Source organism: Rhipicephalus microplus, chromosome 8 (genome assembly GCF_043290135.1).
Source record: "Rhipicephalus microplus isolate Deutch F79 chromosome 8, USDA_Rmic, whole genome shotgun sequence".
NCBI classification, from domain to species: Eukaryota; Metazoa; Arthropoda; class Arachnida; order Ixodida; family Ixodidae; genus Rhipicephalus; species Rhipicephalus microplus.
Window position 1 is genome coordinate 81,433,312 of NC_134707.1, and position 20,623 is coordinate 81,453,934.

At 45.8% G+C, this 20,623-nt stretch overlaps 2 non-coding genes across 2 annotated transcripts; both read left to right on the forward strand.

The window, feature by feature from the left end:
* Window positions 1-92, forward strand: TRNAI-UAU (transfer RNA isoleucine (anticodon UAU)). The gene is given in 2 exon segments: window positions 1-38; window positions 57-92. It is a non-coding gene; the product is annotated as a tRNA-Ile (tRNA).
* A 17,922-nt stretch (window positions 93-18,014) lies between these two features.
* TRNAI-UAU (transfer RNA isoleucine (anticodon UAU)) lies at window positions 18,015-18,106 on the forward strand. Its single transcript is given in 2 exon segments — window positions 18,015-18,052; window positions 18,071-18,106. It is a non-coding gene; the product is annotated as a tRNA-Ile (tRNA).
* The last annotated feature ends 2,517 nt before the right edge of the window (window positions 18,107-20,623 follow it).

Below are 20,623 nucleotides of genomic sequence, written 5' to 3' on the forward strand. Positions count from 1 at the left end.
TCCCCAGTGGCGCAATTGGTTAGCGCACGGTACTTATATGACAGTTATCGTGAGCTATGCCGGGGTTGTGAGTTCAAGCCTCACCTGGGGAATGAAATTTTTATTAGTTTTCATCATTTGTCATGAGGTTGTATACTCAATGCTGGCGACTTCCTGTCCCGAAAACATTTGTTTACTGGGGGTATGTGCAGGGAACATTCTTTAAGGCACCGCTCCTACTTGCGACCTTGTTCCCCAGTGGCGCAATTGCTTAGCGCATGGTACTTATACGACAGTTCTCGTTAGCTATGCTGGGGTTGTGTGTTCGAGTCTCACCTAGAGAATGAAAATTTTATTAGTACGCATATTTAATCATGTGGTTAATTGTATACTCAATGCTGGCGACTGCCTGGTTCGAAAACAATTGTTTACTGAAGTTGTGTGTAGACAACAGTACTAAAGAAAACAGTCCAACGTGCGACCGTGTTTCCAGTGGCGCAATCAGTTAGCGCACCGTACTTATACGACAGATTTCGTGAGCTATGCCGGGATTGTGAGTTCAAGCCTCACCTGGGGAATGAAATCTTTATTAGTTTTCATAATTAGTCTTGAGGTTGTATACTCAATGCTGGCGACTTCTTGTCCCAAAAACATTTGTTTACTGAAGGTATGTGCAGGGAACATTCTTCAAGGCACCGCTCCCACGTGCGACCGTGTTCCCCGTGGCGATATTGCTTAGCGCACGGTACTTATACGACAGTTCTCGTGAGCTATGCTGGGGTTGTGTGTTCGAGTCTCACCTAGAGAATGAAATTTTTATTAGTACGCATATTTAATCATGTGGTTAATTGTATACTCAATGCTGGCGACTGCCTAGATCGAAAACATTTGTTTACTGAAGTTGAGTGTAGACAACAGTACTAAAGGAAACACTCCTACGAGAAACACAATACCCCAGTGGCGCGATTGGTTAGCGCACCGTACTTATACGGCAGTTATCGTGAGCTATGCCTGGGTTGTGAGTTCGAACATCACCTGGGGAATAAACTTTTTATTAGTTTTTATGTTTAGTCATGAGGTTGTGTACTCATTTTGGGGAGTTCCTGGCTCGAAAACATTTGTTTACTGGAGGTATGTGCAGCGAACATCATTCTTGAAGCGCTCCTACGTGCAACCATATTCCCCAGTGACGCAATTGTTTGGCGCACGGTACTTATACGACAGTTCTTGGGAGCTATGCCGGGGTTGTGAGTTCGAGCCTCACCTGGGGAATGAGTTTTTTATTAGTTTTCATATTTAGTCATGAGGTTGTGTACTCATACTGGTGACACCCTGGCTCGAAAACATTTGTTTACTGGAGGTATGTGCAGGGAACATTCTTTAAGGCACCGTTCTTAAGTGCGACCGCGTTCTCCAGTGGCGCAATCGGTTAGTGCACGGTACTTATACGACAGTTATCGTAAGCTATGCCGGGGTTGTGAGTTTTAGCCTCTGCTGGCGAATTAAACTTTTATTAGTTTTAATATTTAGTCACGAGGTTAATTGTGTACTCAATGCTGGTGACTTCCTGATTCGACAACATTTGTTTACTGGAGGTATAAGCAGAGAACATTCTTTAAGGCACCACTCCTACGTGCGACCGTGTTCCCCAGTGGCGCGATTGGTTAGCGCACGGTACTTATACGACAGTTATCGTTAGCTATGCCTTGGTTGTGAGTTCGAGCCTCGCCTGGGGAATGAAATTTTTATTATTTTTCATTATTAGTCATGAGGTTAATTGTATACTCAATGCTTGCGACTGCCTGGCTCGAAAACGCTTGTTTACTGGAGTGATGTGTAGACAAAAGTACTAAAGGAAACACTTTTACGTGCAACCGTATTCCCCATTGGCGCAATTGGTTATCGCACCCTTCTTATACGACAGTTATCGTGAGCCATGCCTGGGCTGTGAGTTCGAGCCTGACCTGAGGAATAAGTTTTTTATAATTTTTCATATCTAGTCATGAGGTTGTGTACTCATCCTGGCGACACCCTGGCTCGAAAACACTTGTTTACTGGAGTTGTGTGTAGACAACAGTACTAAAGGAAACACGCCTACGTGCAACCGTATTCCCTAATGGAGCAATTGGTTTGCGCACCATACTTATACGAGAGTTCTCGTGAGCTATGCCGGAGTTTTGAGTTCGAGCCTCACCTTGGGAATTAAATTTTTATTAGTTTTCATAATTATTCATGAGGTTAATTGTATACTCAAAGCTGGCGACTTGTCCCGAAAACATTTGTTTACTGGAGGTATGTTCAGGGATCATTCTTTAAGGCACCGCTCCGTCATGCGACCTTGTTCCCCAGCGGCACAATTGCTTAGCGCAGAATACTTATACGACAGTTTTAGTTAGCTATGGCGTGCTTGTGAGTTCGAGCCACCCTTGGGAATAAAATTTTTATTAGTTTTCATATTTAGTCATGAGGTTATTTGTATACTCAATGCTGGCGACTGCCTGCCTCTAAAACTTTTGTTTACTGGAGTGGTGTGTAGACAACAAAACTAAAGGAAACACTCCTACGTGCAACAGTATTCCCCAGTGGCGCCATTGGTTAGCGCACCGTATTTATACGACAATTATCGTGAGCTATGCCTGGGTTGTGAGTTCGAGCCTCCCTGGGGAATGAAATTTTTATTAGTTTTCATTATTAGGCATGAGGTTAATTGTATACTCAATGCTGGCGACTTGCTGGTTCGAAAACATTTGTTTACTGGAGGTATGTGCAGGGACCATTCTTTAAAGCACCGCTACTACGTGTGACCGTGTTCCCCAGTGGCGCAATCGGTTAGCGCACGGTACTTACACGACAGTTCTCGTGAGCTATGCCGGGGTTTTGAGTTTGAGCCTCACCTGGGGAATGAAATTTTTATAAGTTTTCATTATTTGTCATGTGGTTGTATACTCAATGCTGGCCACTTCCTGCCCCGAAAACATTTGTTTTCTGGGGGGTATGTGCAGGAAACGTTCTTGAAGGCACCACTCCTACGTGCGATCATGTTCCCCAGTGGCGCAATTTCTTAGCGGACGGTACTTACACGACAGTTCTCGTGAGCTATGCCGGGGTTTTGAGTTCGAGCCTCACCTGCGGAATGAACTTTTTATTAGTTCTCATATTTAGTCATGAGGTTGTAAACTCAATGCTGGCAACTGCCTGGCTCGAAAACATTCGTTTACTGGAGTTGTGTGTAAACAACAATACTAAAGGAAACACTCCTATGTGCAACTGTATTCGCCTGTGGCGCAATTGGTTAGCGCACCGTACTTATACGACAGTTTTCTTGAGCTATGTGTGGGTTTTAAGTTCGAGCCTCACCAGGGGAATGAACTTTTTATTAGTTTTTGTATTTAGTCATGAGGTCTTGTACTCATACTGGCGACTTCCTGGCTCGAAAACATTTGTTTACTTGGGGTATGTACAGGGAACATTCATTTTTGCACCGCTCCTACGTGACACCGTATTCCACAGTGACGCAATTGGTTAGCACACGGTACTTATACGACAGTTCTCGAGAGCTATGCCAGGGTTCTGAGTTCAAGCCCCACTTGGGAATGAAATTTTTATTAGTTTTCATCATTAGTCATGAGGTTGTACACTCAATGCTGGCGACCTCCTGGCTCGAAAACATTTGTTTACTGGAGGTATGTGCAGGGAACAATCTTAAAGCACTGCTCCTACGTGCGACCGTGTTCTCCATTGGCGCAATTGGTTAGCGCACGGTTTTTATACGACAGTTCTCGTGAGCTATGCCTGAGTTGCGAGTTCGAGCCTCAACTGGGAAGGAGTTTTATTAGCTTTCAAATATAGTCATGAGTTAATTGTATACTCAATACTGGCGACTGCCTGGCTCGAAAACTTTTCTTTACTGGAGTTGTGTGTAGACAACACTCCTAAAGCAAACACTTCTACGTGCAACCCTATTACCCAGTGGCGCAATTGTTTAGCGCACGCTACTTATACGACAATTATCGTAAGCTATGCCGGGGTTATGAGTTCGAGCCTCTCCTGGCGAATTAAACTTTTATTAGTTTTAATATTTTGTCATGGGGTTAAATGTATACTCAACGCTGGCGACTTCCTGGCTCGAAAACATTTGTTTACTGGAGGTATGTGCAGGGAACATTTTTAAGGCACTGCTCCTAGGTGCCACCGTATCCCCTAGTGGCTCAATTGGTTAGCGAACGGGGCTTATGCGACAGTTATCGTGAGCTATGCCGGGGTTGTGAGGTCGAGCCCCACCTGGGGAATGAAATTTTTATTAGTTTTTTCATTAGTCATGAGGTTGATTGTATACTCAATGCTGGCGACTTCCTGGCTCGAAAATACTTGTTTACTGGAGTTGTGTGAAGACAACAGTACTAAAGGAAACACTTTTACGTGCAACCGTATTCCCCAGTGGCGCAATTGGTTAGCGTACCATACTTATACTACAGTTAACGTGAGCTATGCCTGGGTTGTGAGTTCGAGCCTCACCTAGGGAATGAAATTTTTACTAGTTCTTATTATTTGTCATGAGGTTGTATACTCAATGCTGGCGACTTCCTGTCCCGACAACATTTGTTTATTGGGGTATGTGCGAGAACATTCTTGAAGGCACCACTCCTACGTGCGACCGTGTTCCACAGTGGCGCAATTGCTTAGCGCACGTTACTTACTCGACAGTTCTCTTGAGCTATGCCGGGGTTCTGAGTTGGAGCCCCACCTAGGAAATGTAATTTTTATTACTTTTCATAACTACTCATGAGGTTAATTGTATACTCAAAGCTGGCGACTTCCTGGTTGGAAAACATTTGTTTACTGGAGGTATGTGCAGGGAGCATTCTTTATGGTCCTGCTCTTTTGAGCAACCGTATTTCCCAGTGGCGCAATTGGTTAGCGATCGGGACTTATACGACAGTTATCGTGAGCTATGATGGCGTTGTAAGTTCGAGTCTCACCTGGGGAATGAAATATTTATTAGATTTCGTCATTAGTCATAAGGTTTTATACTCAATGCTGGCGACTTCCTGGCTGGAATACATTTGTTTACTAAATGTACGTGCAGGGAACATTCTTTAAGGCAATGCTCCTATGTGCAACCATAGTCCCCAGAGGCGCGATTGGTTAGCGTACGGTACTTATACGACAGTTCGCGTGAGCTGTGCCGGGGATGTGAGTTCAAGCCTTACCTGGGGAAACAATTTTTTATTAGTTTTCATATTTAGTCATGAGTTTGTATACTCAGTGCTGGCGACTTCCTGTCCCGAAAACATTTGTTTACTGGAGGTATGTGAAGGGAACATTCTTTAAGGCACTGCTCCTGCGTGCGACCTTGTTCCCAAGTGGCGCAATTGGTTAGCGCGCGGTACTTATACGACAGTTTTCGTGAGCTATGCCTGAGTTGTGAGTTGGAGCCCCACCTGGGGAATGAAATTTTTATTACTTTTCATAACTACTCATGAGGTTAATTGTACACTCAATGCTGGTGACTTCCTGGCTCGAAAACATTTCTTTACTGGAGGTATGTGCAGGGAACATTCTTTAAGGCACCACTCCTACGTGCGACCGTGTTCCCAAGTGGCGCAATTGGTTAGCGCACGGAACTTATACGAGAGTTATCGTGAGCTATGCCTGGGTGGTGAGTTCGAGCATCACCTGGGGAATGAAATGTTTATTAGGTTTTGTATTTGGTCATGAGGTCTTGTACTCATACTGGCGACTTCCTGGCTCGAAATATTTGTTTACTGGGGGTATGTACAGAGAACATTCATTGTTGCACCGCTCCTACGTGCAATCATATTCTCCAGTGACGCTATTGGTTAGCGCACGGTACTTATACGATAGTTCTCGAGAGCTTTGCCGGGGTTGCGAGTTCGAGCCCCACTTGGTAATGAAATTTTTATTAGTTTTCATAATCAGTCTTGATGTTAATTGTATACTCAATGCTTGCAACTGCCTGGCTCAAAAACATTTGTTTACTGGAGTTGTGTGTAGACAACAGTACTAAAGGAAACACTCCTACGCGCAACCGTACTCCCAGTGGCGCAATTGGTTAGCGCACGGTACTGATACGAGAGTTATCGTGAGCTATGCCTGTGTTGTGAGTTCGAGGCTCACCTGGGGAATGAATTTTTTATTAGTTTTCATATTTAGTCATGAGGTTGTGTACTCATACTGGCGACTTCCTGGCTCGAAAACATTTGTTTACTGGAGGTATATGCAGGGAACATTCTTTAAGGCAACATTCCTACGTGCGACCGTGTTCCCCAGTGGCTCAGTTGGTTAGTGATCGGGACTTATACGACAGTTATCGTAAGCTATGCCGGGGGTGTGAGTTCGAGCCTCACCTGGGGAATGAAATTTTTATTAGTTTTCATCATTATTCATGAGGTAAATTGTATACTCAATGCAAGCGATTACTAGCTCGAAAACATTTGTTTGCTGGATGTATGTGCAGGGAACATTCTTCAAGGCTCCGCTCCTACATGCAACAGTTTTCCACAGTGGCGCAATTGGTTACAGCACGGTACATAAACAACAGTTCTCGTGAGCTATGCCGGGGTTGTGAGTTCGAGCCTCACCTGGGGATGAATTTTTTTGTTAATTTTCATATTTGGTCACGAGAATGTATACTCAATGCTGGCGACTGTCTGGCTGGAAAATATTTGTTTACTGAAGTTGTGTATAGACAACAGTCCTAAAGGCAACCTCCTAGGGGCAACCGCATTCATCAGTGGCGCAATTGGATTCCACTTTCGGCCACGACAGTGCATGGACGTGCTATCATGTGCTCCCGTGTAGGGGTGGTTTCAGCGGCCCGTGTGGGCCGTGGTATCAGGGGGGCCGAAAAGCCAAGCGAATATTTCCAGGATTTTCTGGCTCAGTTGGCATCGGGTGATTCTGTTTTGCACACCGTTTTATTGAACGGAAAGGTAAAAGCCAGGCCATATCGAGTGAAGCATGTCCTAGATAGCTCTGCTCGTCTTTCGTTGTTGCCCAAAGTGGTTGCCCTTGGGGCATACCAATAGAATCACGTTTAGGCAGGGACGTTCAAGGAAGATGAGGGCAAAAAGGAGATGCTGGCGGCGGAGTCATTCAACGTGAAAGGCTATTACTGTATGGTGGTTGACCCCCGTGATCGAGGTGTGCGGCAGAAGTTGTACCTGCTTCTTCACGGCGTGCCGGACGAAGATGTGCGAGTCGCCTTAGCGCCTTACGGGAAAGTGACCGAAGTAAGCAGAGGAAAGGGGAAGATGCAGGGTTAAAATGACAAAGAATCAACCACTCGATCGGTTACGCTGAGGCTACACGCGGGCGTTTCCGTGGACGACCTGCCACACCAACTACGAGTTTCGGAAGACAACGCGCTCGTCGTCATCCCGGGCAGAGCACCACTCTGCCTCCAAAGTCGGGACATAGGTCACATTGGATGGGATTGCCGCGTGCCGCGCTGTTGTCGCTAAGGCCACAATGACGCTCAATGCGTGAGGTCATACGCAAGCATTATCGGTCCAGGCCGAAAAGACAAGGTGGATGAACACATAATCGATGCCATGGATGCCGAAGAAGCGAGCAGGGAAGACGGCAGTGCGAAAGGCTCTGCGACGCCCCCTTGACATTCTTCTAGGGCCGCACTTGAAGTGACCGAAGAAGGCGACAAGCACTGTGCTGCGCCAGGAACAAATATAGACACGGCAACAGTAGACGACGACGCTACAGCAGCGAGCACGTCATCTAGAGCTGCGCGAGAGGACGGCCTGAGAGCAACGGATGACTTGATGACCGAGGCCGGAAACATCGCTTTAAAGCGAGCTCGTGAAACACTGGACAGTACAACAAATGTTGACTCATCGACCGCCGGGGATCCCCTCACAAAGACGGTGATTTGTCGGTGGCCTACCTTCAAGTCAAGACCAAACCTGCCGCCTGACCGCTGGGGCACTCAAACGTCACCTCCCCCGTAGCGGAGGAGGCGTTCCGACGCCTTCTACGCTGAGCATAACCGCTGTAGCGACGTGAGAACGACACCAGGCCAAACAACGTTCATGATGTGGCGACTAACTTTAAAACTGGTATTCACGTTGTGACGTGTAACTCACGAGGACTCTGTTCGCGCAGGAGGCAATGCCAGATTAGTCCATTTTGTTGGAAAACGACATAGACCTGTACAAGAAACTAAAATGGAAAGTGAAAAACAAACGGAGCAAATGGTTCAAATTTTTCGCTCTACGTGCGTTTGTCATGCTGTTGGGTGGTCAGGAGGCTGCGTCGTTTTTATACGAAGTTGTAGCGCGGTTGTTGAAAATGTGTCTACCTGCGATAGCGGTCGGCTGGTTGTGTGCGATCTCATTTTTTCTGGAATCTCTTGGCACGCTAAGTGTGTTCATGCACCAAACAGATCGCACAAAAGGGAAAGTTTTTTCAGAGCGGTTGAAGGGCTTTTGAAAACAGAGAGGAATGTTCTGTTTCTGGGAGATTTCAATTGTGTCTGTAGAGCTGAAGATAAAACAACGAGCATCAGTATGTGCGATAGAAGCGCTGAGCTGTTGAATACAACAGTGAATGAGAGAGAACTGGAAGATATCGGCTATGTAATGACGTGAAGAGGTGAAGTACGGTACGCGCCCTTTCAAGGTCATTCGCACGCGAGGTTAGCCAGATTATGTTTGTCGGCAAAGTTGGTACCACTATGCTCACCTTACGAAACTCAACATCTTAGCTTTAGCGATTATTGTCTGATCAAGGTCAACATTGGCGAAAAACGTAAGGCCGTGAAGTTTAATTAGATTCTATGGAAATTGAATGAAAAACTGCTGCAAGATAAAATATTTATCACAAAAACCCAAGAATGCCTTTCAAATGCTGTTTGTTTGGAGACCAATAACTTCATAGCTGTTTGGGAGCAAATTAAGTGTGATATAAAGATGGTTGTGATAGAGAGAGCCTATGTATTACGTAATAAGGAAAGGCAACAAGAAAAGCACTCACAAAGCGAACTGGACTACATGTTGGGCGTAGAAAATGAAGAGCTGGGAAAATATAAAAAAGAAATAAAGGAGGTGAAAGCAAAGCCAGAATTCATCGACGAAGAAAAGTACCGTGGAGCAATGATAAGAGCTCGCACTGAAGGGCTGTGGGTGGGCGAAACGCCCACTAAGTGAGTGCTCAGTGAAGAAAAGAAACATGCAGCAGACAAAGGGATAACTGAAATTCGATACCGCAATCACATTACCCGGGACCGCGAAAAGATAAGCCACGCCTTTGTTGAGTGTATATGAAACTTCTCAGCAATACAATTAATAACCCCAAACAATACAAAGAGGACTTTCTGGCCCTTATGCTGAGATTAGGAGACTCTGAGCGGGAGCTACTAGAAGTAGAAATCACTGTGGCAGAAATTGAAGCAGCTATAGATAACCTGAGTAACGGCAAGTCACCAGGGCCAGATGGGCTGGGTGCTGCCGTATACAAATGCTTCAAGACAGAAATGTCACTGGCCTTACAACGAGTTATCAAAAAAATGCTACGAGAAGAAGCTAACACCTCATTTTTAGGACAGCACACGTAGTATTAATCCCCAAAACTGATGACCCCGCAAAGCTACTTTCAGTGGAATCCTACCGACCTATGAGTATAAGCAACACCGACTATAAAATATACATGAAGGTTCTAGCAAGACGGCTTCAAAGCATTGTCACATCTCTTGTCGGCCCGCATCAGACATGTGTTATTAAGAGCCGAACCATATTCACAAACATACACGTAGCCAGAAGTATTTTAGAATGCTGTGACGCAAAGCATGATCATGCACGTGACCATGATTCAGGAAGATCTGCATAAAGCGTTCGATAAAGTTGTACATGAAGTTTTGTTTTTATTCCTAGAACATGTGAATGAAGGAACTGTCATTACCGAAGGTGTTAGATTAATGTATCACGACTCTACGGCGAATTTGTTAATCAACATAGAAGTAAGTGCTCCAATTCCTGTGCGCTCGAGCGCGAAGTAAGGTTTTGTTTTGTCGCCACTCCTTTTTGCGCTTTACTTGGAGCCATTTGGTTTGCGATTACTTGCAACACCAAGTATAAGGGTGTATACGTTTCTCAGCAGTGAAATTAAACTTTTAGCTTATGCTGATGACATTGCAGTGTTTTGCAGTGACAAAGAACGTGTGCAAGAAGTTGTACGAATAGCTAGGAAAGTTTGTGCAGCAACGGGTAGTGCAAGTAGTTGGCCAAAATGCCTGGACTTTTTGCATGGTCAGTGGCAAAGCACACCTAAAGTTTATTGTAACATGAATTGGAAAATCATGCCGGGAAAGTACCTTGGCGTGCCTTTGGATCATTACCGCAACGCTACTGAGTATTGGTCTGAGGAAAATAAACGCATTAGAAATTGTACTGATAAGTGGTGTAGACGCACTTTTTTAATGTTCGCCAGAACTTCCATGTGCAATGTATTTTTGGTGTCAAAAGTGGTCTGTGTATTACAGGTGTTAACCGTGACGCGTACTTCAGCCCAATAAATGTACCGAGTATTCGCGACCTTTATATGGGGATCGCAGTGGGAGCGCACGAGCCGGTGAAATTCACTTCATATGATAAAATATGGTGGTCCGGGGCTTTTACATTTGTTATTCAAGCAGTTGGTGAGCAAATTTATGTTTGTTCGAGATCAGACTCATAATTTCTTGAGAGCAGTGATCCAAGCAAGACTGCAGAACCCCTTACCTGATTTTGTCGTGTCATCCTTTTCTTTCGAAGATGCGCCACTCAGTCCTTATTTGCGAGAAGTAGTTACGGCTACACGCCTGCTCAAGGAAAGATTTTCGTACGAATACTTGTCCGGCGTGCCTAAAAAGAAACTGTATCATGACCTGCTTGATTTCTTCTTACCAGTGCCTGTCTATCGAGCTCCGTACAAGCTAGGTTCTGAGCGTGACGTGTTAAAGCGTGTTAAGAGAATGCCAGTCAGACCTGCTGTGAAAACATTCTTCTTTCAAGTGCATACCGGCACTCTCCCTGTACTGTAAAGGGTTTTTTCTACCGTGGTCCGTCAACTGTCTAATCTGCGGCAAACCAGAAACGATAAATCATATCTTTCTTGATTGCCATGATGCTGTTTTTTGTGGGACGTACAACAACGGACTCTAAAAAAAGATCTATACCTATAAACGCTTTCGGAATCCGTTTTCTTCCGTGTACAGCTGCAGGGGCAGTGCCGAGTGACATATTAATGTAGCTTTGCATGCATAGTATGTGGAAGACAACAATGGATGTTCGACATAATCGTATAGACGCTCATTCAGCAAGAGACTATTTTGTTGAGAGTATGCTGTATATACGAGACTGTTTAAAGCGCAGCCTGAACCACCCGAGTGGTTACCTGTATTCGACCAATAGGCTTCTGTGAAGCCTTTTTAAACCACGTGCAATGGCCAAGCTGATGCTGGTGTTTTAATAGGTGTATATATTTTGTGCGTAATTCTTTTGCATGTAGTTATTAAAATCAAAAAAGAAAAAATTCAGTGGTGCAATTAGTTAGCTCACGGTACTTATACGACAGTTTTCGTATGCAATGCCGGGATTGTGAGTTCGAGCCTCACCTGGGGAACGAATTTGATATTAGTTTTAAGATTTAGTCATGATGTTCTATACTCAATTCTGTCGACTGCCTGGCTCAAAAACATCTGTTTACTGTAGTTATGTGCAGAGAATATTCTTTAAGGCACCGCTCCTACGTGCAACTGCATTCCCCAGTGGCGCAATTGGTTAGCGCACCGTACTTATACGACAGTTCTCGTGAGCAATGCCGGGGTAGTGAGTTCGAGCCTCAGCTGTTAATGAACTTCTTATTAGCTTTAAGATTTAGCCATGAGGTTGTATTCTTAAGTTTGTCGACTTCCTGGCTCGAAAACATTTGTTTACTGGAGTTATGTGCAGGGAACATTCTTCAAGGCACCGCTCCTACGTGCGATATTCCCCAGTGGCGCAATTGGCATTCCACTTCCGGTCAGCACAGTGTACGGACGTGTGCATCATGTGCTCCGTAGGGGCGGTTACAGCGCCCCAGATGGGCCGTGGAAACAGGATTGTTGCCGATGAAGAACAGGATTACGAAGTCGTACTGCCGCAATTGCCTACTGGTGCGTGGGTTCGGAATACTATTTTTCTACACGGAGATATCAAGGCAAGACCTTATCGTGCTGAAGATGTGTGCGATGCTTTGGTGTACCTGGGTATTCTGCCTGAGGTAGTTGCCTTAGGCGCATTCCAAATAAATCACGTCTGGGCTGTGACTTTCAGTACAGCACAAGCCACAAAGAACATGTTAGCACTTGGCGACGTAAAGATGAAGGGCAAGCGTGCATCGTCATTGACCCGAACAAACAAGACGTGCGCCTAAGCCTTTATTGGCTACTACATTATGTACCGGACGAAGACGTGCGCACCACGCTAGTAAATTATGGAAAAGTGACCGAAGTGACGAAAGAACGATGGCGCGTCCATGGAATTGCTGACAAAGTATCCTCGACCAGGATAGTAAACCTGCAGCTGAAAGTTGTGTGACCGTCGAAGACTTGCCACACCAGCTCCTATTGGGTGGCGTAAACACGCTTTTGGTTGTGCAAGAACGGGCGCCACTTTGCTTACGGTGCCGACGAACGGGCCATATACGCCGGGACTGTCGTGTACCTCGCTGCGGCCGGTGCAAATGCTACGGGCACGAAAACAGCGAATGTGGCCAGACCTACGCCAGCGTCGCTGCGCCTGTGGCTGGTGATCGCGTCGCGGAATATCTAATAGACGAAGTTGAAGCAGAAGACGTCGCTGGCAGCAAGATTGAGGGTCCGGTGTTCACGCCCCTCTCTAAGGGTTCCAAGGACGATGAATGCGAAGCAGCTCAGAAGGTGCAAACCGGACGTATCAGACAACAGAGCAAGGATTTTAGCATCGTACCGTCAGGCAAAAAGCGCGACGAGAAGAATGACAATACCGCGACGTCGACCGAACAGCCTGAAGTCATAAACATCACTATTTGGGTGGCATGTGCAAAGCGTTCGCGCGAGGAAAACACTGAAAAAGACGCAGGACAACAGAAAACGATTGGAAGTAAGCCAGCAGCCAAAACACATGCACACAGGTGACTCAGCTCCAGGTTAAAGCTGAACGTCGCGGCGGGCGGGCGTCCACCGCGCAAACCACCCTTGTAGTCACGGGGGAGAAACTTTCAACGAGGAACCAACATCAGTAGGTGAAAAAGACTGTGACAAAGATGGCTTCATCATTATGTAAAGCATGTGGAGGGGGCACGAGTTGTTCGTGTATACCCACAAATTCAACAACGAAAGCCAGGGTTGTATCACGTGGTGAGGTAAGAACCATGCAGTCCGCACTATCCTTCGCACGGCCTTCACAGCATGAAACAGAGTTACGTGTGGCTACCTTAAATGTGCGTGGCCTACGGTCTCGACGAAAGCAGTATCAGGTTAAACGCCTCTTTCTTGAGAACAACCTCGATATTGTAGCGGTACAGGAAACGAAGGTCGAAAGCAAAGAACCAGCGGACTGTATGGTCGAACCTTTTAGGCCCCGCTATAATGTTTGTATTTGTCACTCTGTTGGTACCTCGGGGGGGAGGGGGGGTGCACCTTCTTCTTGCGCAATTGTTTAGGGTTAGTTTAAGAATGCGTTCATACTACCGATAATGTCCGCCTTGTCTCGTGTGATTTTGTTGGGTTTGGTGTGAAATGACGTATTATTTGTGTATATGCACCGAACAGCGCAACTGAGCGGTTACCCTTCTTTGCACGGGTCTAAGAGTACTTAAAATGTGAAAGAAATGTGATACTTCTGGGCGATTTCAACTGTGTGTGTTTCAGAGAAGATAGGAGCAAAAGGCTAACCACACGTGATCAAAGTGCCTTGTTGTTGTCAGAGCTTATGCAAGATAGGGAGTTGGAAGATGTAGGCAATGGTAAATAAAAATGGCCTTTGGTACACGCATTTCCAGCACGATTGTTGTGCCCGATTAGGCAGAGCGTACGTATCACAAGCACTTGCGCCGCTATGTAACAGTTATAAGCATAAGCCGGTAGCCTTCAGTGACCATAGCGCCGTAATGTTTACGATAGGTGTGAAGAAGAAAAAGTCAATCTATCCGTGGAAGTTGTGGAAAATGAACAATGAATTACTTAGCGATGAAGTCTTCGTGCGCTGCATTTCCGATGGAGGCGGAAATGTTGTAGGCCTGTGTGCTCAGATTTGGGTGCACGTTAAAGAACCCCAGGTGGTCGAAATTTCCGGAGCCCTCCACAACGGCGTCTCTCATAATCATATGGTAGTTTTGGCACGTTAAACCCCACAAATCAATCATGAAGTCTTCGTGGACAGGGTTAAAACGCTTATGGATAAAATACTCTTGACTGAGTCGAGGCGATTGGTCGCTGCATGGGAAGAGTTCAAGCAAGAAGTTAAAATTGCTGCAATTCAAAGATCATGCACTGTGCGTTACAAGGAAAAGACAAATGAAAAGGAACTACACGGCCAACTCGAACTCTTGTTGTCACTTGAGAGCACGCGACCAGGCACCTTAGTTAAAGAAATAAGAGAAGTAAAAAACCAGCTCGAAAAAGCGGATATAGGAAAGTACAGAGAAGCAGTTATACGCGCACGAGCAGAGCGCTTCTGGATAGGCGAAACACTGACGAAACGCTCGCTAAGCGAAGAAAAGCGCTACGCGTGCTGCAATGAAATGAAATGCTTAAGATATGGGGAGGTGACCACCACGAACAAACAATTGATAAAACAAGCGTTTGTCAATTATTACAAAGGATTGCTGGGCAGCAGCGGCAAAAGAGAAAAATCCTTGGACGGCGAGTTCTTGTCAATAATGCCTACACTAGATAAGGAGACAACCGAACGCCTGGAGCAGCCAATTTCAGTTGGTGAAATAGAAAAGGCCATTGACGAATTGTCTGAAGATAAAACGCCCGGCCCAGATGGACTAGGTGCAGTCTTTTACAAAACATTCAGAGATGAGCTGTCGGGGGTACTTTGTGGCCTCGTTGCAGAGGCTTATGAAGTGAAGGAAATCCCGCCGTCCTTTCGAAGGTCACATATTGTACTTATCCCGAAGAGTGGTGACCCGGTAAAGGTCTTATCGGTGAGCGCTTATCGCCCTATAAGCCTCACTAACACAGACTATAAGATTTTTATGAAGGTGCTTACAAAGAGATTACAAAGTGTGTTAAAGGTATTAGTAGGACCGCACCAAACAAGTGGAATTAAGGGTCGAACAATTGGCACCAACATCCACACCGCGAGGAGCACTCTCGAGTGCTGCGATGTATGGGACAGCCAAGTAGCGATGTTGCAACGAGATCTGGAAAAGGCTTTTGACCGTGTTGTGCATGCAGTACTATTTTCAATATTGGAACGTGTAAATGTTGAAAGTGTTATATTAGATGGCGTAAAAATGCCGTATAGAAACTGCTTTGCTAGCCTTGTTATCAACAAGGAAGTCGCGGAAAACTTTCCAGTTGCGAGGAGTGCTCGTCAGGGATGTCCAATTTCCACATTGTTATTTGCCTTGTATTTGGAGCCCTTTTGTTTGAACATAGGTAGCAATGAAAGAATACGTGGCTTTCGGTTGATGACGACTGAGGTCAAAATATTGACATACACAGGCGATGTCGCTGTGTTTTGCAAGGACAGGGAAAGCATTAGTGAAGCAGTTGGCGTAGCAGACAAGTACTGCAAGGGGTCAGGCAGTGCCTTAGATTGAGACAAGAGTGCAGGTTTTTGGCATGGAACCTGGGACAAAAAGCCTGACGTCTTCGAAAAGGTGAAGTGGAGCTCCGTGCCGACGAAGTACCTTGGCGTGCAATTGCAGAGTTATAATGATCCCACTGAATATTGGAAAGAAGAGACAGAAAACTTGAGAAAGAAATTGAACGAATGGGGAGGGAAAAACCTTTCGATATTCGCGAGGTCAACGGTCTGAAATATATTTCTAGCGGCCGAAATTTGATATGTACTTCAAGGGCTGTGCATGAACCGCTGAAGCATAAAAAAGGTACACAGAGTTTTTGCCACTTTTGTTTGGGCCTCCAAGTGGGAACGCCCGAGCCGTACATATCTTTTCCGCTCAGTGAGGGTGGATGGGCTGGGACTAGTTCACTTATTTGTCAAGCAAATAGTTTCAAGGTTTATTTTTTTACGTGATAAGAAGCATCTTTTCCTGCATACCATGCTTCAACTTAGATTATGCTGTTATCTACCCGAATGTATTGTATCTTACTAATGTGCTCGGCGCATAGGCATTCATGGTTATCTGCGCGAAGAGATGTCTGCTTTCAATATGCTAAAAGTACGGTTTTCTTTACAGTATCTAAGTGGGTGACCAAAAGACAACTATACAAGGACCTTACTGACGTAATGCTACCTGTGCTCATGTACCGTACGATGTACGGAAAAGCTCCTGGCAAAAACGTTCTGAAAAGGGTTAAAATAGTGGGGGTACGACCATCAACAAAGACATTATTCTTTCAACTACACACTGGCACGCTTCCTGTAAAATCATGGCTACAGGAAAAAGGTTTATCTGTTCCATGGTCTGTTATTTGTCTTTTATGTTACAAGCCAGAGAGCATTGATCACTTTTTTAGATTGTTTGGACGCTACTTTTCTTTGGAACATTCTGCAAACAACTTAAAAAAAACTACCTTTAACGCCTTATGGAATCCGTTTTCTACGTGTTTATAGTGGCACTGGCATACCGTATGATATGTTTATGTTAAGTATGCACGCTATCTGGAGAGCATGCATGGCATATCGTCATCTTGATGTTAATGCTCGCTCTGCCAGAGAATACTTCATTGAAAGCATAGCCTATATAAGAGATATGATAAATGCAGGAGATGAGCAACCAGAGAGGCTACCTGTATTGAATAAACTTGTCGCGCCTAAACGTTTTTGATGATATTACACCAAGCAAAGTGTGTTTGGCGTTTTTAAATGCTTGTTTGTACTTCTTCCGAAATTGTTTGTATTAATGTGTGTATAAGATGTACTTAACGCTGAATAAAGAAAAAAATCCAGTGGCGCAATTGCTTAGTGCACGGTACTTCTACGACCGTTCTCGTGAGCTATGCTGGGGTTGTGAGTTCGAGCCTTACCTGGGGAATGAACTTTTTATTAGTTTTCAGATTTAGCCATGAGGTTTTATACTCAATTCTGTCGACTTCCTGGCTCGAAAGCATTTGTTTACTGGAGTTATGTGCAGGAACATTCTTTAAGGCACCGCTCCTTCGTGCGACCGTATTCTCCAGTGGCGCAATTGGTTAGCACACGGTACTTTTACGACAGTTCTCGTGAGCTACGCCGGGGTTGTGAGTTCGAGCCTCACCTGGGGAATGAACTTCTATTAGTTTTCAGATTTAGCCATGAGGTTGTATCCTTAATTCTGTCGACTTCCTGGCTCGAAAGCATTTGTTTACTGGAGTTATGTGCAGGAACATTCTTTAAGGCACCGCTCCTTCGTGCGACCGTATTCTCCAGTGGCGCAATTGGTTAGCACACGGTACTTTTACGACAGTTCTCGTGAGCTACGCCGGGGTTGTGAGTTCGAGCCTCACCTGGGGAATGAACTTTTTATTAGTTTTCAGATTTAGACATGAGGTTGTATACTCAATTCTGTTGACTTCCTGGCTCGAAAGCATTTGTTTACTGGAGTTATGTGCAGGAACATTCTTTAAGGCACCGCTCCTTCGTGCGACCGTATTCTCCAGTGGCGCAATTGGTTAGCACACGGTACTTTTACGACAGTTCTCGTGAGCTACGCCGGGGTTGTGAGTTCGAGCCTCACCTGGGGAATGAACTTCTATTAGTTTTCAGATTTAGCCATGAGGTTGTATCCTTAATTCTGTCGACTTCCTGGCTCCAAAGCATTTGTTTACTGGAGTTATGTGCAGGGAACATTTTTTAAGGCACCGCTTCTTCGTGCGCCCGTGTTCCCCAGTGGCGCAATTGGTTAGCGCACGGTACTTATACGACAGTTCTCCTGAGCTATGCCGGGGTTGTGAGTTCGAGCCTCACCTGGGGAATGAACTTTTTATTAGTTTTCAGATTTATCTATGAGGTTGTATACTCAATTCTGTCGACTTCCTGGCTCGAAAGCATTTGTTTACTGGAGTTATGTGCAGGAACATTCTTTAAGGCACCGCTCCTTCGTGCGACCGTATTCTCCAGTGGCGCAATTGGTTAGCACACGGTACTTTTACGACAGTTCTCGTGAGCTACGCCGGGGTTGTGAGTTCGAGCCTCACCTGGGGAATGAACTTTTTATTAGTTTTCAGATTTAGCCATGAGGTTGTATACTCAATTCTGTTGACTTCCTGGCTCGAAAGCATTTGTTTACTGGAGTTATGTGCAGGGAACATTCTTTAAAGCACCGCTGCTTCGTGCGACCGTATTCCCGAGTGGCGCAATTGGTTAGCACACGGTACTTATACAACAGTTCTCGTGAGCTACGCCGGGGTTGTGAGTTCGAGCCTCATCTGGGAAATGAATTTTTATTAGTTTTCAGATTTAGCCATGAGCTTGTATCTTTAATTCTGTCGACTTCCTGGCTCGAAAGCATTTGTTTACTGGAGTTATGTGCAGGGAACATTCTTTAAGGCACCGCTCCTTCGTGCAACTGTATTCCCCAGTGGCGCAATTGGTTAGCACACGGTACTTATACGACAGTTCTCGTGAGCTACGCCGGGGTTGTGAGTTCGAGCCTCATCTGGGAAATGAATTTTTATTAGTTTTCAGATTTAGCCATGAGCTTGTATCTTTAATTCTGTCGACTTCCTGGCTCGAAAGCATTTGTTTACTGGAGTTATGTGCAGGGAACATTCTTTAAGGCACCGCTCCTTCGTGCGACCGTATTCCCCAGTGGCGCGATTTTAGCGCACGGTACTTATACGACAGTTTTCGTGAGCTATGCCGGGGTTTTGAGTTCGAGCCTCACCTGGGGAATGAACATTTTGTTAATTTTCAGATTTAGGCATGAGGTTGTATAGTCAATTCTGGCCGAAAAACATTTGTTTACTGGAGTTATGTGCTGACAACATGCCTAAAGGCACCGCTGCTACGTGCAACTGTATTTCCTAGTGGCGCAATTGGTTGGCGCACGGTACTTATGTGTCAGCCCCACCCTGGCAATAACTTTTAATCAGTTTTACAATTAGGTCATGGGGTTTTTACACCTGTCGACTGCCTGGTTGAAAAATATTTTTTTACAGAAGTTATCAGCTTGCTCCTCAGCGTAACTGCTTTGCCCAGTGGAGCAATTAGTTGTATTGGACTTCAGACTGCTGAAGGCTGCAGACGTGTTTATCACGTGCTTTTAGGAGATGGCAAAAGCCGCGATAAAAGTAATTATTAGCGAGGCTGCGGCGGCTATGAAGTTATTTGGCTACGCTAGTGTTTCGAGGTAATGCTGTTTTGAATACTTTATTTTTGCATAGGCACGTGAAAGCAAGACCTCACCGAGATGAATATTTCCGGGTTACGCTGGCACGTGTGTCACTGCTGCTCGTATACAGCCTTTCGGGCGTCACAGGTTAGTCATGTCTCGACAGTGACATACAATATCACGTAAGATATACAGAAAGCTGGGGCCTGTGGCGAAATGAAAGTGAAAGGCCAGTGATGTTTGGTCGCGGCAACATCTGTGTAGTGCACGCAAGCAGCCGGTTTTTGCTCTGTGGGGTGAAACCTTGAGGCAGTATCAGTCTCTGGTGTGGTCAGCCTCACAAATAGAACACGCCTGCTCCTGATACACCACTTCAGAGCCTGAAACTGTCTCAAGTTTTTGCACCGCCGAGCAACAACTGGCTGCTCGCGTGCTCCACACAGACGTGGCCGTGGCTGTACGGCGGTGGGCACTGACAGGGTGAACACACGAGCGCATGGCCGCACATCAAAGCGTCGCGACGCATGCGCACCTGCACACACGGGAGCTGCTTTACGTCGTCGGCTACATCGCTTGGAAGTGCAAATTCATAGTAGCCAAGCGCCGGTTACGCTTGTCTGTACTGCAGCAAGAGTGGCACACTCGTGTGCGCCTGCGCCACTTGGATTCGATGCGCGGCCGCACCGGCTGCAATGGCGCTCCGCAAAGCGCTGCCACGTTGAGCCGTCTTCGTTGCAACAGTGCTCGCCGCTGTACAGACGGAATCAGACCTGTCGAGAGTAGTCGAGCGGCCGGCTTCGGACTGCGCAAGTGCCACGTGCCGGCTGTCGCTGGGTTCAAGATTGGTTGAATGCAAGCGCCAAAAGCCCGCGTGTGGCACGTATACTTGCGGGCTAAATGCGATGAGCAGCCTGTGACTTGTGACGCAAGAGAAATTCAGTAATCTGGGTTACTTTCTATTCCTTTTTCTTTGCGTGCTATTGCCTGTGGAACCCCCGCTGTTAGTGATAAGCGTGGATGCACACAGATATGTCCGCGATAGATTTGACAACCGCGCGTGATTGAACAGAAGTATCGGCGTTCCAGTGAGCGGTGACGTCAACACTTATGAGCACATGGAGTTACAAACGCAAATGATGACTGACGCAAAGACGCTTTT